Source organism: Ambystoma mexicanum, chromosome 14, assembly GCF_040938575.1.
Source record: "Ambystoma mexicanum isolate Mex_15411 chromosome 14, UKY_AmexF1_1, whole genome shotgun sequence".
NCBI classification, from domain to species: Eukaryota; Metazoa; Chordata; class Amphibia; order Caudata; family Ambystomatidae; genus Ambystoma; species Ambystoma mexicanum.
The window spans coordinates 562,374,663-562,389,067 of NC_090940.1; the positions used below are offsets into that span (position 1 = coordinate 562,374,663).

The 14,405-nt window shown below is 47.2% G+C and overlaps 1 non-coding gene across 1 annotated transcript; it reads left to right on the forward strand.

Moving 5' to 3' along the window:
- Positions 1-7,737: 7,737 nt before the first annotated feature.
- Positions 7,738-7,937, forward strand: LOC138527723 (U2 spliceosomal RNA). Its single transcript, XR_011284024.1, has one exon. It is a non-coding gene; the product is annotated as a U2 spliceosomal RNA (small nuclear RNA).
- Positions 7,938-14,405: the final 6,468 nt, after the last annotated feature.

Below are 14,405 nucleotides of genomic sequence, written 5' to 3' on the forward strand. Positions count from 1 at the left end.
CTTCAAATTATCCTTATCATCTGTGGCCATGGAATGTATTGTAGTCTCGCTCCCCCTTTTTCTAGCAAGGGGAACTGTGTGAACCCCATCCTATAGTCTGATCCCACTTTTAGTCTGTCTATGGCGGCGTTAATCATCCCTATTCGTGTTCTTGCTGGTAGTGACCTTAACCTACTTACCTATGATGGAGACTCTCATTTCTCACTATATGATCGTCCTGGGGGACGCTCAGGATATGCTATGGGATCTGACATTCTTTTTTTAGGATGTCCCAGATTTGACCCTCTTACTTCTTTATCCATCTGTTTTCTTCTCAGGGGGGCTCAAGCACCCTCTCTATCTGCCTTACGACCTGACTCTCTGTCCTTGTTTGACATTTCCAGACCCCAACTAGTATGACTATCATCCTCCTCTCGGTCTTAATGTAGTGTACCCAATGACAATGCTCGGTGTTAACTATTGAGCATATTTTCTTCTTAAATTCGTGGTCACATTATTGGGGATCGATTACCAATCCCTTGTGTTCCATACTCGCTATCTTGTCTTAATTGTTGATAGGCCTTATGATCCTTCCTCCAATGCCTCCTGCATCATGTCTTCCTTCGTCTAGCGCTACTCTAGATGCTGCTGGCATTACTTCCTTTATCAGGAGAATCTCTTCCACTGTATCCCATCGTATTTCTGGGATCGGCCTCATTTGTTCTTTAGGATGAGACTGGCATCAAAACCTTGCTTCCTCCTTTTTTGCTCTATTTCTTCATCTACTTCCCTTTGCATCCTCGCATCCCTTCTAGCTTTTTCTTCCTCCTGTCCTTGTTCTTCCCTCCTTACTCCTTCTCTTTGTTCCTCTTCTTCTCTTCTTCTCTGTAACCTTTTGTCCATTGATATTTGCGCTTCTTCCTTCTCTCTCTTTCTTTCCTTCTTGTCCTGTTTTTCATCTTTCTTTTTTCCTTCCTGTATATCTGCTCCCATCACTCCCTGCTCTTCCTTCCTTTTTATTCTCTTTCAATCTCTTTTCTCGTTCTGTGTCCTTCCTTTTTTGCTCATCCTTATCCTCTCTTTGCCTAACTTCCTAGCTTTTCCCATCTAGCTTGAGTAGTATCTGTCCTCCCATCCATTTGTTCTGTACAAGCTTTACCTCGTCAGCCCTGTCCTTCTCTCCCTTCCATCGCTTGATTTTTTGATCTATGTCTGTCGATAAGTTCAACCTGCTACCTCTTTTTTCCTTATCTCGTATAAACGTACAAGTGTCTTACTTTCTTTTACTCTCTTCTGAACTGTCATCACTACTGTAAGCGGGGGTGGGGGAGTTAATATGCCGGATTACTGTACCCCACCGCTGCCTTCAATTCCTGTCTCTTCTAGATTTACACTTTTGCTTTCGGGCAAGGTAAGAGGAGCTGAGGGCTCAACGCCCTCTCCGTTATGCTGATTAAGCATCCACTCCTCCGGTGGCAGGCCCTCTTTTTCCTCTTGATACAAAGTTCTAAAATTGCCCGTCTATTCTCTAATTTCTTTTCTGTGTATGCAGCGTGCATATATGTGGCCATGTGTTGTAATACTGCTTTTGACAATGATCCCCCTTGCAGCCATGGCATTAACATTTTATCTGCTGTGCCCTTTACCCATTCTGTGCTGTACTGTTTGAGCTTGGGCGCATGACTTGGCATTGGGGGTCATTCCGAGGTTGGAGGTAAGGGATTACCGGCGCCTGTAAGGGCACCGATGGCGGTAATCCCTTACCTCCGTATTCGGCGCCTGTAAGGGCACCGATGGCGGTAATCCCTTACCTCCGTATTCCAAGTTCCCTTTTCGGGTCCCTCTTTACCTCCTGCTTTTAGCAGGAGTAAATTACGGGACCCGCAAAGTGACCTTGGAGTAAATTACGGCACCGTAATTTACGGTGCCGTAATTACCTCCTTCCCCATTCCCATTGAGCCCTATGGGGGCAGAAATGGGGATGGGGAAGGGCTATGGTGAATGGGGAATTACCGGTCCATCCAACCTTGGAATGGACCGGAAATTACTCCATTCACCATGCCGGTATTCCATGGAGTAAATAGCTCCATGGTTGCCAACCATGGAGCTATTTACTCCATGGTGTAGTCCTAACTCGGAATGAGGGCCATTTTACAAAGGGGTATGAGAGGAGTTTACTCCATAATGACAAGTCTTAATTGACTGTCAATACTTAGCAGATTGTTAAATAAACCTTTAATTTTAACTCAAATCACCAATTTCTAACGTTTAAAACAACAAATATGAGCATCACCATCAATCACCGCTCAATACTCCTCTGTTTCACGTTACTATCTATCTTTTGATTGGCACCAATCACTAATTACACCTTAACTTCAAAACACTCTTATTTTTCAATCTTTCACAATACTACTACTCCTTAATACTTTACAAAAAAAACAATATGAAAACTAATCACACACTATACATTAATAATCCCCATGATCATCCTCCCCTATTATTAATCATCTATAATAAGAGGAACACTTCTCCCACCTTTACTTATTTTACCTTGTACAGGGTTTAAGACATCACCTTTCACTGTCCTGACAGCACGTATTCTCTATTTTGTCCCTACTCCTGTTGGAGTTTGAAATGTCTTCTTCCAATTCCCTTGAACTAGGATCTCTAAGGGCTATTTTTGTCTACACAATGTTTGCGCCTACTCGGAATGTCACAATCCCGCCCCTTTATATTGCCATTTCCCTTAGTATACTTACGTCAATCGACTCGAGGCCTTCTGTATCGACTCCTCCCTCAATCCGACCACTTCGCCTTCCATCCACAGTGCACGCGTGGTAACCGAGCAGGGATTTCTTCAAAGGGGGACCTGCCCACAGTCTCGATTTTTCATGCAAGTTTATTTATATCGGCAGCTCTTTACAGAAAATGTAGCAATCTTCCAGCTAATGGCGTAGGATGCCTGATCGTCTGAAATACTGGAGTAAAACTAGTTTGGATCTTTAAACCATCTGCACTGCTACCACATGAGCTTTTGGCCCTTTAGGAAAGTGCACATTTAATGGATGGGATCACACCAGAGTAATTCCGAATCCAAATAACAGAACAAACTCAGGAAGATGGCAAAGTACTGTTTTATTAAAAATGATCTAAAACAGGGAGGTTACAACGAACATCAACAGACATACGCTCAGTCTCTCAACGATCTCCACAAAAAATATACTTTTTATAACAATAATGCTTCAGACTGATGTCATTCTCGTGGCAATAATGAAAAACCTGTCGAGGGTTGGCACTGGTTAAGGGAAACAACTAAATATACTTTTCTGTAGGAGCTAGGATTGTTATTGGCTGCCGTTATCAGGTGGACAAGTTATGCCTACCTTTAAAAAACATGTCATTTTGGAAACTTTGAATACACAGTTTTTCATTGATCTTCAAACTATAAGGTCTTTCGTTATATGGACTAATATAATTGGTTGGCATGCTTGTGCCATGTCTGGAACATTCGTAAACCAAGATCCAGGTGCAGGGAGCTAGGTCATAAAGCAACCTCACCACCCAATTAGCACAACATCTCTCATTGACCATGCCTTCTGCCATGAAGTTGTCTTTGTACTTGGCCTTGCAGAATATCCTTGTATTTGGGAATGCACGAGATTGAGCGCACTCGCTATTGTTTATGTGACTTCAAGTTCAAGCTCTATTTCCATCCGTGGCTCACGTGACGAGAGACCATGATTTTGCCCATTTTGCAGTTTTTAAATGCTCTAAATGAATTGAAGTTTGGCATCCTTTGTGTTCTACTTTGCATCGTAATGCAAAAAGGTTCTTCCTCTGCATACTAGTTCTTTGGAACAGATAGCTGACCTCCCTTCTTGAATCTTGACTCTAGGCCAGATAGCCTTGCCCTTCAGCTTCACGAGCCGATAATTCTTGCTGCAACAGAGTTTTCTATTCCAGCTTCATGGGTTCTAGCTAACTAAATTTGTGATACCAATGTCTAGTTTCAATATAATGGCGGCTTTGCTTGCATTCTATTCACTACTCATAGCCAGCTTCTATAATGACTTAATCTATCTTGCGTTTCAGCAGCTGTATATTTTATTGAACGGTTGGTTTACTACAGTACTTCGTGCACGTGTAATCTTCCTTTTCTATACTAGGAATACTCACTCAATTCTTTACTTCATCATTAGGTTCTTCAGGATCTAAACATCATCTTTAGTCCGCATCTCAAGAAGTCATGCATACTTCTTATGATGTCATTAATTCATTGTTTAACTTCTTTTCACAATCCTTCATGTTTTTCCGCCTGCAGGGTATCATCAGGTTGAGGCTACATTCGGTAGGGTTGTCTCAATGGGTATCTTCTTTCAAACACTTGCTGTGGTATTGGTATTATGGCGGGTGTTTGGCGCAGCATGATTTCATGTTCCAATACATGGGAGGTAGGGGGGCAGGATCTCCCGCAGAGGACCACAGCTGCTCCTCTACAGACATTTAATCCATGTCTTGATCTGCTATTATTTCTTCAGGTATTCTAACTCGGGCAAAGAAAGGCATTAGTAAATCTCATACTTGTTTGGCTGATGGCCCTTTCATGGCAAATGCCTCCCAGTACCTGGTAACATAATAATTGATAACCAATAGGTATTGATAGCCTCTACTGCTGGGTTCCATTGGCCCCACAATATCCACTCCTATCCTTTGAAACGGCTCCTTTAGCAGAGGTTTCTGTTAAAGAGCGGCTTTTGGCAGAATATACGAGCAGGTGAGTTGGCAGGTAGGGCAGTTTTTACAATACCTCATCACTTCCCTATAAATCGCTGGCCAGTAGAATATCACTAGAAGATTCTGTTTGGTTTTCTCAGAAGCCATATATCCTTGCGTTGAATGGTCATTTCAGCAGGGTTTCTCGACAGGACTTGGGCACCAGCAGTTGTTCCGTCTCTTGGTTGGCCGGATTACGATGCAAACGATAATACAGACATTTTCTCCTTATAAACCAGGGGTCACCTGGATTCTCTGGACCTTCTTCTCAGTCAGCTATTTCTCTAGCTGTTTTGAGGGTCTCATCACTTTGAGACTCGGCCTGAAATGATTGATTGTGGGTTTCCACGTCCGAGTTTATTAGACTTGTTTGTAACATATTTGTTTTCCAATTATACTTTGCTTCTCGGACCTCAGTTCTGGATTTCTGTGGACGTACAGTTTTTGTTGGAATCTCCTCACCGGAGAATTAGGCTTCTTTCATCTAAATCTCTACACTAATCAAATTCTCAGAGTCAGGGACGTCAGAGCCAAGGAGCACAGGAACGGATAAGGAAGGCATTATGGTGGCTCTGATGTCTATGGATTTACCCTTAACATAAAGTTATATGATCTGGGATGGATAAGGCTTAACATTTCCATGCACACATTTATTCCATAAAGGACAATGATCGCATTTTGCTTTTCCACTTACTTGGGGGCAGGGGGTTTATCACTGTTTGCTGACTCCCACTGGTTTTCCGTCCACCTTGACATCCATGGTGCGTCTGGGTTTGTACTGTTCCTATTTTCATCGGCTCCCCCTTGGGCCACTTGGGGCAAAACTGTGCAATAGGGTCCCATTCATTGCTGTTGAAGCATAGTGGTTGTCAAGCTGTTACAGGAACCACAGTTACTCAAGGTTCTGGTTTCCCAGGCTTTGTTTACGTAGATGGCCAACAAGGGTTGCAAAGCTGTGTAGGTGGTAAATCAAGGTGTATCTTGGGCTTACTTCTGTTTCCATCTTGTCTCGATACCCCTGCTTTTTGATAGGCTGTGGCTATGTTAATGGCCTCAGAGAGACTGGGGCAGTGAACGGAGGATAACACAGGGTAACACACTGGTCTTGGAAGCAAGACCATGCAGAGCAACAGAGGTTACAATCCCAGATTTGTGCTTAGAAACTGAACTCTGGTACGGTAATAGGCACGTTATAAAAAACAATGTAATAAATAAATACTGGCTTGCTCATCTCTGAATTGGTAGTGGTAATGCCTCTAAGAAGTGTTCCCGTATTATCCTCTCAATAACGTAAGTCATTTTTCAGTTAAATCCTGAACGCTATAGAACAATTGACTTGGGGTTTCCGCTGGCTTTAGTTTTGTTTCACGTAGATTAATCCTAGAGGCCTGCTCATCCATCCCCAGTCTTTCAAGAATAGCTTTTTTTAAGTCACCATATGGGATGACTTTTTTTAAGTCACCATTTTTTTTCCCTTCTTTTTCGTTCAGATGTCATGTGTATCCTTCCGTGTCTTCGAAGAAGTTGTTGGAAGGAAAAATGTCTGCCGTTTGGCTCTTTTTTCAGGGAAGCTGCCAGCCAGCCAGCCTGACAACAACAGAGGAGGAGACGTGGGACACTGTCCTTGTCCTGCTTCCTCACACCTGCCGGCCCTGAACGGCCAAGCCTTATCTAAGGGGGGCACTCGGATGCCCCCGCCCCCAGGCAGCTTGAGGTGACTTTGGGCCCTGGCACCGATGTTGGAAATGTGGGGGTGGAGCCATGCAAAAATGGACCCAGGGCTGCTGGACTCTCATGCAAACGCTAGGCCCGGCCGAGGAGCCTGGGAGTCTGCAGCAGAGCGTGGCTCCGAGTTAGCGGGGGAGCTGCAGGGCAAAGCTCTTTCCTGTGGACCCTTTCGGGCATCGCTTCTCAGTCTTTTGGATAAAATGAAGTGTTGTATCTACCATGCTAAGAGGCTTCTTCATCTGCAATTGCGTGAGGGTCACGCTGGAAAGTCACGTGGGTTTCCTGATGGTCTGCTTCTTCCTACTCCCGGTCTGGCGAAGGCTGGGATGGGTGGTGTGGGACGCCAGGATCCCATACAACTGGACGGCCCCCTGAAGCGAAGCGTTTTGTACGAGAATTCTAGCTGGGGTATCAGCGCCGGACCAGTGGAAGACGGGGGGCATCCATGAAAGCATTCATGACGGGGACGTTTGTGAGCAGATTTGGACCCTGTCATCGGAGGCAGCAGACCGCGTGTGGGGCAATGTTGCATCAAGGAGGCGCACGAACAAGCACAAAGATGTCGCCTGGATGGCCATCCAGGGAGGTCTACCGGTGCAAGCCTTCATGCACATCAGAGGTTTCAACCACTTCAGAAACTGCCCCTGGGGCTGCACAGCGGACGAGACAGAGTATCATCTCTTCTGGGATTGCCCCTATGCGAGAGACCTGATGGAGGATTTGGCCACAGAACTAGGGGGGCACAATCCTGACAGCAAACATCACTGCCAATTCAGTGATGCACGGTTTGTTTCCGGGGACCCACGCAAAAGGAGATATCCAGGCCTGCTGGAGAATCCTGTGCTGCGTAAAAGATGTGCTCCTTTTTCCCAGAAACTGCCTAGTGATAGGGAAGAAAGAGACGACAACGGAATCCTGCCAACGATGATCCACAGCCTCCTAATGGACTACGCAATCATCGATGGGCTGGAGGACGACAGCGATGAGGAAGACGAGGAGTGAGAAATGTGCATTTGCATAACCTGTTTGTGTGCTTTCTCTTCCAGGACCCACCTAAGGGTGGCGAAGTAGAAGGAATCGTTGACCGCACTCGAGGCGGTAAGACTAGGATGTGTAAGTAATGTGCACCTAATCTAACATGACCTTTTTCCTTTCACAGTGAAAAAGGTCGACAGAGTCAGGCTTGTGCACATGTTGTCAAAACTATTCTTGAAGACTGATGAGTAAAAGGGCAATTCTGAAAGTAATGATTTACCCATATCTGAACGGATGAGGACCCCGACAAAAATAAATAAATAAATACATTTGTTCTTATAATTTTAATATCTGATACATCCTCTATCTGGGGACCATATATTAAATTGATTTTTGGGACAGGGAGATGGAATGGGAGCTTGCTCTGTCCACTCCATGCATCAACCTGGTATTGCAGTACCTCCAGGACTGGTGCAATTCCCCCAATAAGGGAAAATAATGCTGTGAAAAATAAAGACTTTGGCGATTCTTGAAAAAGAAGAGCACACATAGCAAAATATATATAGCCTCGTTTTTGCCCATTTCCATCTGTTTTCAGGCCCACCCGCACCCCTGCGTGCATCCTCGTCCATTATGCTTCCCCGGCTCCCTCTTCCTGCCTCACGGCCCTCCCCCAATCCCTGATAGGCCATTTCCATCTAGCATTGCCGGTTTAGTCTCTGGCAACACCACTTGCGTACCTCTTAGGTCCCAGGCGCTGCAGGTAAGATGACCCTTTCCCTTAGCCCCTGAGCCTCGTTTTTGCCCATTTCCCTCTGTTTTTAGGCCCACCCAGCGCCCGCGTGCAGCCTCATCCCTTTTGCTTCCCCGGCTCCCTCTTCCCGCCTCCTGGCTCTGCCCCCCTGATAGGCCAATTCCATCTAGTGTTGCCGGTGTAGTGTCCGGCAACACAAACAGCGCACCTCTTAGGTCCCAGGCGCTGCAGGTAAGCTGACCCTTGCACTTAGCCCCTGAGCCTCATTTTTGCCCATTGCCCTCTGTCTTTAGGCCCCCTAGCCCTGCGTGCAGCCTCATCCATTTTGCTTCCCCGGGTCCCTCTTCCCACCTCCCGGCCCTCCCCCCACCCCTGATGGGCCAATTCCATCTAGTATTGCCAGTGTAGTCTCCGGCAACACCACCTGCGCACCTCTTAGGTCTCAAGCGCTGCAGGTAAGCTGACCCTACCCCTTGAGCCATGTTTTTGCCAATTTCCATCTGTTTTTAGGCCCCCCAGCCCCTGCGTGCAGCCTCATCCCTTTTGCTTCCCCGGCTCCCTCTTCCCGCCTCCCGGGCACTCCCCCCACCCCTGATATGCCAGTTCCATCTAGAATTGCTGGGGCAGTCTCCAGCAACACCACCGTGCACCTCTTAGGTCCCAGGCACTGCATGTAAGCTGACCCTTGCTCCTAGCCCCTGAGGCTCGTTTTTGCCCATTTCCATCTGTTTTTAGGCCCCCCATTCCCTGTGTGCAGCCTCATCCCTTTTGCTTCTCTGGCTCCCTCTTCCTGCCTGCAGGCCCTCCCCCCACCCCCGATAGGCCAATTCTATCTAGTATTGCCGGTGTAGTCTCTGGCGACACCACCTGCGCACCTCTTAGGTCCCAGGTGCTGCAGGTAAGCTGACCCTTGCCCCTGAGCCTCGTTTTTGCCCATTTCCCTCTGTTTTTAGGCCCCTAAGCCCCCGCGTGCAACCTCATCCATTTTGCTTCCCGGCTCCCTCTTCCCGCCTCCCGGCCCTCCCCCACCCCTGATAGGCCAATTCCATCTACGATTGCCGGTGTAGTCTCCGGCAACAACACCTGTACACCTCTTAGGTCCCAGGCGCTGCAGGTAAGCTGACCCTTGCCCCTAGCCCCTGAGCTTCGTTTTTGCCCATTTTCATCTGACTTTAGGCCCCTAAGCCCCTGCGTGCAGCCTCATCCATTTTGCTTCCCCGGCTCCCTCTTCCCACCTCCCGGCCCTCCCCCCACCCCTGATAGGCCAATTCCATCTACTATTGCCGGTGTAGTCTCTGGCAACACCACCTGTACACCTCTTAGGTCCCAGGCGCTGCAGGTAAGCTGACCCTAGCCCCTAGCTCCTGAGCCTCGTCAATGCCCATTTTCATCTGACTTTAGGCCCCCAGCCCTGCGTGCAGCCTAGTCCATTTTGCTTCCCTGGCTCGCTCTTCCCACCTCCCGGCCTTCCCCCCACACCTGATGGGCCAATTCTATCTAGTATTGCCGCTGTAGTCTCCGGCAACACCACCTGCACACCTCTTGGGTCTCAAGCGCTGCAGGTAAGCTGACCCTAGCCCCTCAGCCCCGTTTTTGCCCATTTCCATCTGTTTTTAGGCCCCCTGCGGGCAGCTTCATCCCTTTTGCTTCCCCGGCTCCCTCTTCCCACCTGCCGGCCCTCCCCCCACCCCTGATAGGCCAGACCCCTACTCTTTACTGACCATCCCAGGGCAGCCCTCTGCCCATGCAGCCCCTATAGCTAAGGGCCCCAAGGCAAAGGGCGGCTCCCACAAAGGCGGCTCGAGAAAGTGTCTGCAGGGGAAGCCAGTGAAGCCAGCAACCAGCAAGGTAAGTGTGGCATGGGTGGGGAGTAGAGCAATTACTCTACTCCAGAAACCATGCACTCTACATTACCTTACCTCAGAACTGTGAAAGTTAGCAAGCAACACACTTAGAACTGTGAATGTTGGCCAATGCCACATTTAGAAAGCACTGTGAATATTAGCCCGCATCACATCTAGACAGGATTGTGAATATTGGCTTGCGTCACTTCTGGACAGGATTGTCAATGTTAGCCAGTGCCACTTGTAGATAGAAGTGTGAATATCACCCCTTGGCCTGTGAACATTGGCCTGCTCTGGACCCAGACTGAATTGTGAATATTAGCAAATGACACACTAAGATGGAATTGAGAAAATTAGCCTACGTCACATCTAGATAGAATTGTGAATGTTGGCATGCGCTGCACTTGGATGGAATTGTGAATGTTAGCATGCATCACATTTAAATGGAATTGTGAACACTACCCTCCATTGCTTCTAGATAGGATTGTGAAGGTTAGCATGTACCACACTTGGATAGAGTTGTGAATGTTGGCATGTGCCGCACTTGGATAGAATTGTGAATGTTGGCATGTGCCGCACTTGGATAGAATTGTGAATGTTAGCATGTGCCACACTTAGATGGAATTGTGAATGTTAGCATGTGCCACGCTTAGATGGAATCATGAACGTTAACCTGCGTCACATCTAGATAGTATTGTAAAGGCTAACAAGTGCCACACTTAGATGGAATTGTGAACGTTAACCTCAGTCACATCTAGATAGGATTATGAAGGCTAGAAAGTGCCACACTTAGATGGAATCATGAACTTTAACCCACATCACATCTAGATGAGATTGTGAAGGTTAGCAAGTGCCACACTTAGGTAGATTTGTGAATGTTAGCATGTGCCACACTTAGATATAATTCTGAATGCTAGCATGTGCCACACTTGGATGGAATCGTGGATGTTAGCATGTGCCACACTTAGATGGAATTGTGAACGCTGGCCTGCGTCACATCTAGATAGGATTGTGAAGATTAGCAAGTGCGACACTTAGATGGAATAGCGAATGTTAGCAAGTGCCACACTTAGATATCATTGTGAATGATAGCAGTTGCCACATTTAGATAGAATTGTGAAGATTAGCAAGTACCACATGTGGATAGAATAGCGATTATTAGCAATTGCCGCATCTAGACTGCATTGGGAATATTACCGATGCCAGATTTAGAAAGAATTGTGAATGCTAGCCTGCTTCACATGTAGAGAGGATTTTTGAAGGTGGGCCAGTGCCACATTTGGATAAAGTATGAATATTGGCGTGTGTCATACATAGAAAGGATTGTGAATATTAACCAGTGCCAGATCTAGATAGAAATGCAGAGATATTCACGCGCCACATCTAGAGAGAACGTAGAAATGTATTACATCACTTCTAGATAGCAACGCCAATAACCAACCTACTAACAATTTCAACCCTCTGCACACCCCTTTCAAACTCTAACCAAACACAACCACAACTCTAAAGCACAACAAACCTCACAAACTTCACTACACTGCAACAACAAAACAAACCACATAGCCTCGCACAACAGCACACAACGGCTACCGACCGGAAAGCACACCAAACTCAGCGAACAGTGTTAACAAAACTGAAGCTGCCAACATCACATCACTGCTCTCTTGCACTTTTCCTGCTCGTTCCCACTAACTCACCCCCCCCCCCTTCCCTTTTCAGATCTGCCAGAGCGCCAGGGGACCACTCTGGTGGTCATAGTGCACGGTACAAACATCCTTTAACATTAACATATCTCTAGTGTGGTTCACCACCTGGAAAGCACCGTGCATGGGTCCTGTAACAAGTGGGACCACAAAGTGACCCCACATAGTGACCTCACCATTCCAGTGGCCATGAAACCATTGAGCATTTCTGGTTAAATGTTCGGGTCTTCTCCCGCTTAGAATTTTTGCAGGATGGGGAATGGAACAACAAGGTATGTCCTGGTAGCCTCTACTATGTCTGTATTTTGTCTGCATGGTTTGCAGTTTTCTTCATGTGCTGTGTAACTCTGCAGCTGAATTTATTGCTGAAAAGCTTACCTATCAACCTGGGCCTGATGGCTCTGTAGTTGAAGCAATTGCTGAAGATGTTGTTGACCCTCAGCAAGGGTCTTGTTGATATTCTCCATGGAGCTCTCTATATCCCACCGCTACCACCACTTGTAGGGAACAGAGAGGCGGACATGGTCAGAGATACTTCAACCCAGGTTTGTTATAGAAGTAAAGTTCAAATGAAAATAACCTGAGGTAAGAAGGGTCCCTTTTGGATTTTCACCGTCAAGGATTTCTCAGCAGAATACCAGGGTTCTCCTTCTCCAAAGCAGGCATGGATATCACTTTTGTCTTTGCAGTTTTCTCACTTGCCTTCTTCTTCTTTTAGTACGCCGAGCAGAACTCTGAGCCGTCCAGATCAACCTCTTCCTCCTGCAGAGAAAGTCTCAGAGTGACACAAAGGATTGCGATGTTCCCTTTTTATGCTTCCTGCCGCATGCATTATCCAATCCCAGGGTTTGTCTCTCTTGCAGGCGCTCAGACTATTATGGGTACAGACCACCACCCCTGCCTTTGTTCGAGTGGCTAGCGGCTGCCATGATGCCTCCTTGCCCTGCGGCTCTGACGATACCCAGAGCCGGTATGGGGTTTGTGGTGTTCTCATCTCCTGAGACTCATAATTCGGGATGTCGCCATTGTCAGCGAGTGCTGTATGCAGGGTTCGGGGCCTGGGCGATGGTTTGGCGTCATTAGGATGATGCCTTGTTCATTCACAAGCGAAGAGGTCATTATGTCTTCTGGGGATTCTTTGTTGTTGCTGTTTCCTAAATGCTCAGTTAGTTAGGTAGACAATGGTGTGATGTTTGATCTGTTTTGTGTCATCATTTTGAACGGTTTATTTTAAACTCAAACCGAAATAAAATAAATTTGTTTTAAAGAGATTGCGTTCATGTTGCCTGCATTCCCAGCTGTGCCCACAAGTCTCCCAACAAAACTGCCCCAGGTCTCTATGCCAATTGTCAAGATACAGGGACCAGCTGCCCCACTAATTTACAAATATTAGGCCTCATTACGGGTCTGGCAGTAACTGTGTTGATGCTACCGGCAGGTTGCCGCCGGACCCGTAATGATTTACCAGCGCCTGACTTCCCGGTAACACCAGGGGATTACAACCCCGGCGATCCAGGAAGTCAGGCACCGGCAAATGATAACTCCCCATTCCCATATGTCCTGTGGGACTCTATGAGAATGGGGACCACAGAAGCACCAGCACCATTAATAACGGTTCTGGTGCTTCCGTGAAAACTTTGCGGGTGGGTGCCGTTCCACCCAGCAGGTCTGACCTTTCGGGCAGGACGGCACCCGCCTGCAGTTATAATATGCCGGTCTGGAAGCAATGCTGCCGGTAAGCTTACCAGTACCGTTGTTTCTGGACCGGCATAGTTGTAATTAGGCCCATTGTTCTAGAAGCTGTTGGGCTATGCACACAATAAAGGCGTATGTGCCAGGTTAGACTATGAAAACTTGGTAGTCTGGCTGTATGCGGAAGAAGTCAGAAGAGCAGACTAGAGTCGAATGACCAGATGGGATTGGTACAGTTCCCAGTATCATGCGGCCCAGGATGGAGGACCTCCCAATGAAATCAACCCACACACTTCAGTTCGGAAAATGCCACATTACAAAACCCAAACGGGTGGGGAGGTGGGCAAATGTTCAGGCTCGCCAACCAATACCTGGCAACTCTCACCCACTGTATTGCCTTTTTCTGCTCCAATTTCCATTGCTATGCTGACAACACTCAACTCATCTTCAGGCTTCCCTCGGCCACGTCCTCTCCTTCTCTCAACTCTGATTGCTTAACTGCCATTCAGGGTTGGTGTGCCGCCAACTATCTCTGCCTGAATGCTAGCAAGATCCTCCTCATCAGCACACATTCAACCTTCTTTCCCCTCATTCTCTGGCCGACCCCCTTGGCCCTCCTCCAACGCCCACCTGTGAGGCTAAGAACCTCAGGGTCATCTTTGATTCCACACTTTCCTTCTATGCCCACATCTCTGATGTCTCTAAAAAGTATAACGTCCTACTGCACCTCCTCAGAGGTACTCTGCCTTTCCTCTCCTTCCCCCAGAAGCTCACTGTCTCCTTAGCCCTGGTTTTCTCTATGTTGGACTATTGTAACAGCCTCTTTTTAAATCTATCTGCTTCTACTCTCCACCCTTCACAACTCATCCAGAACAGGACAGCAAGACTTGTCCTTGGCCTCAAGCCCAGGGATTGTATCTCTCCAGCCCTGAAATCTCTCCACTGGCTCCCATTAGA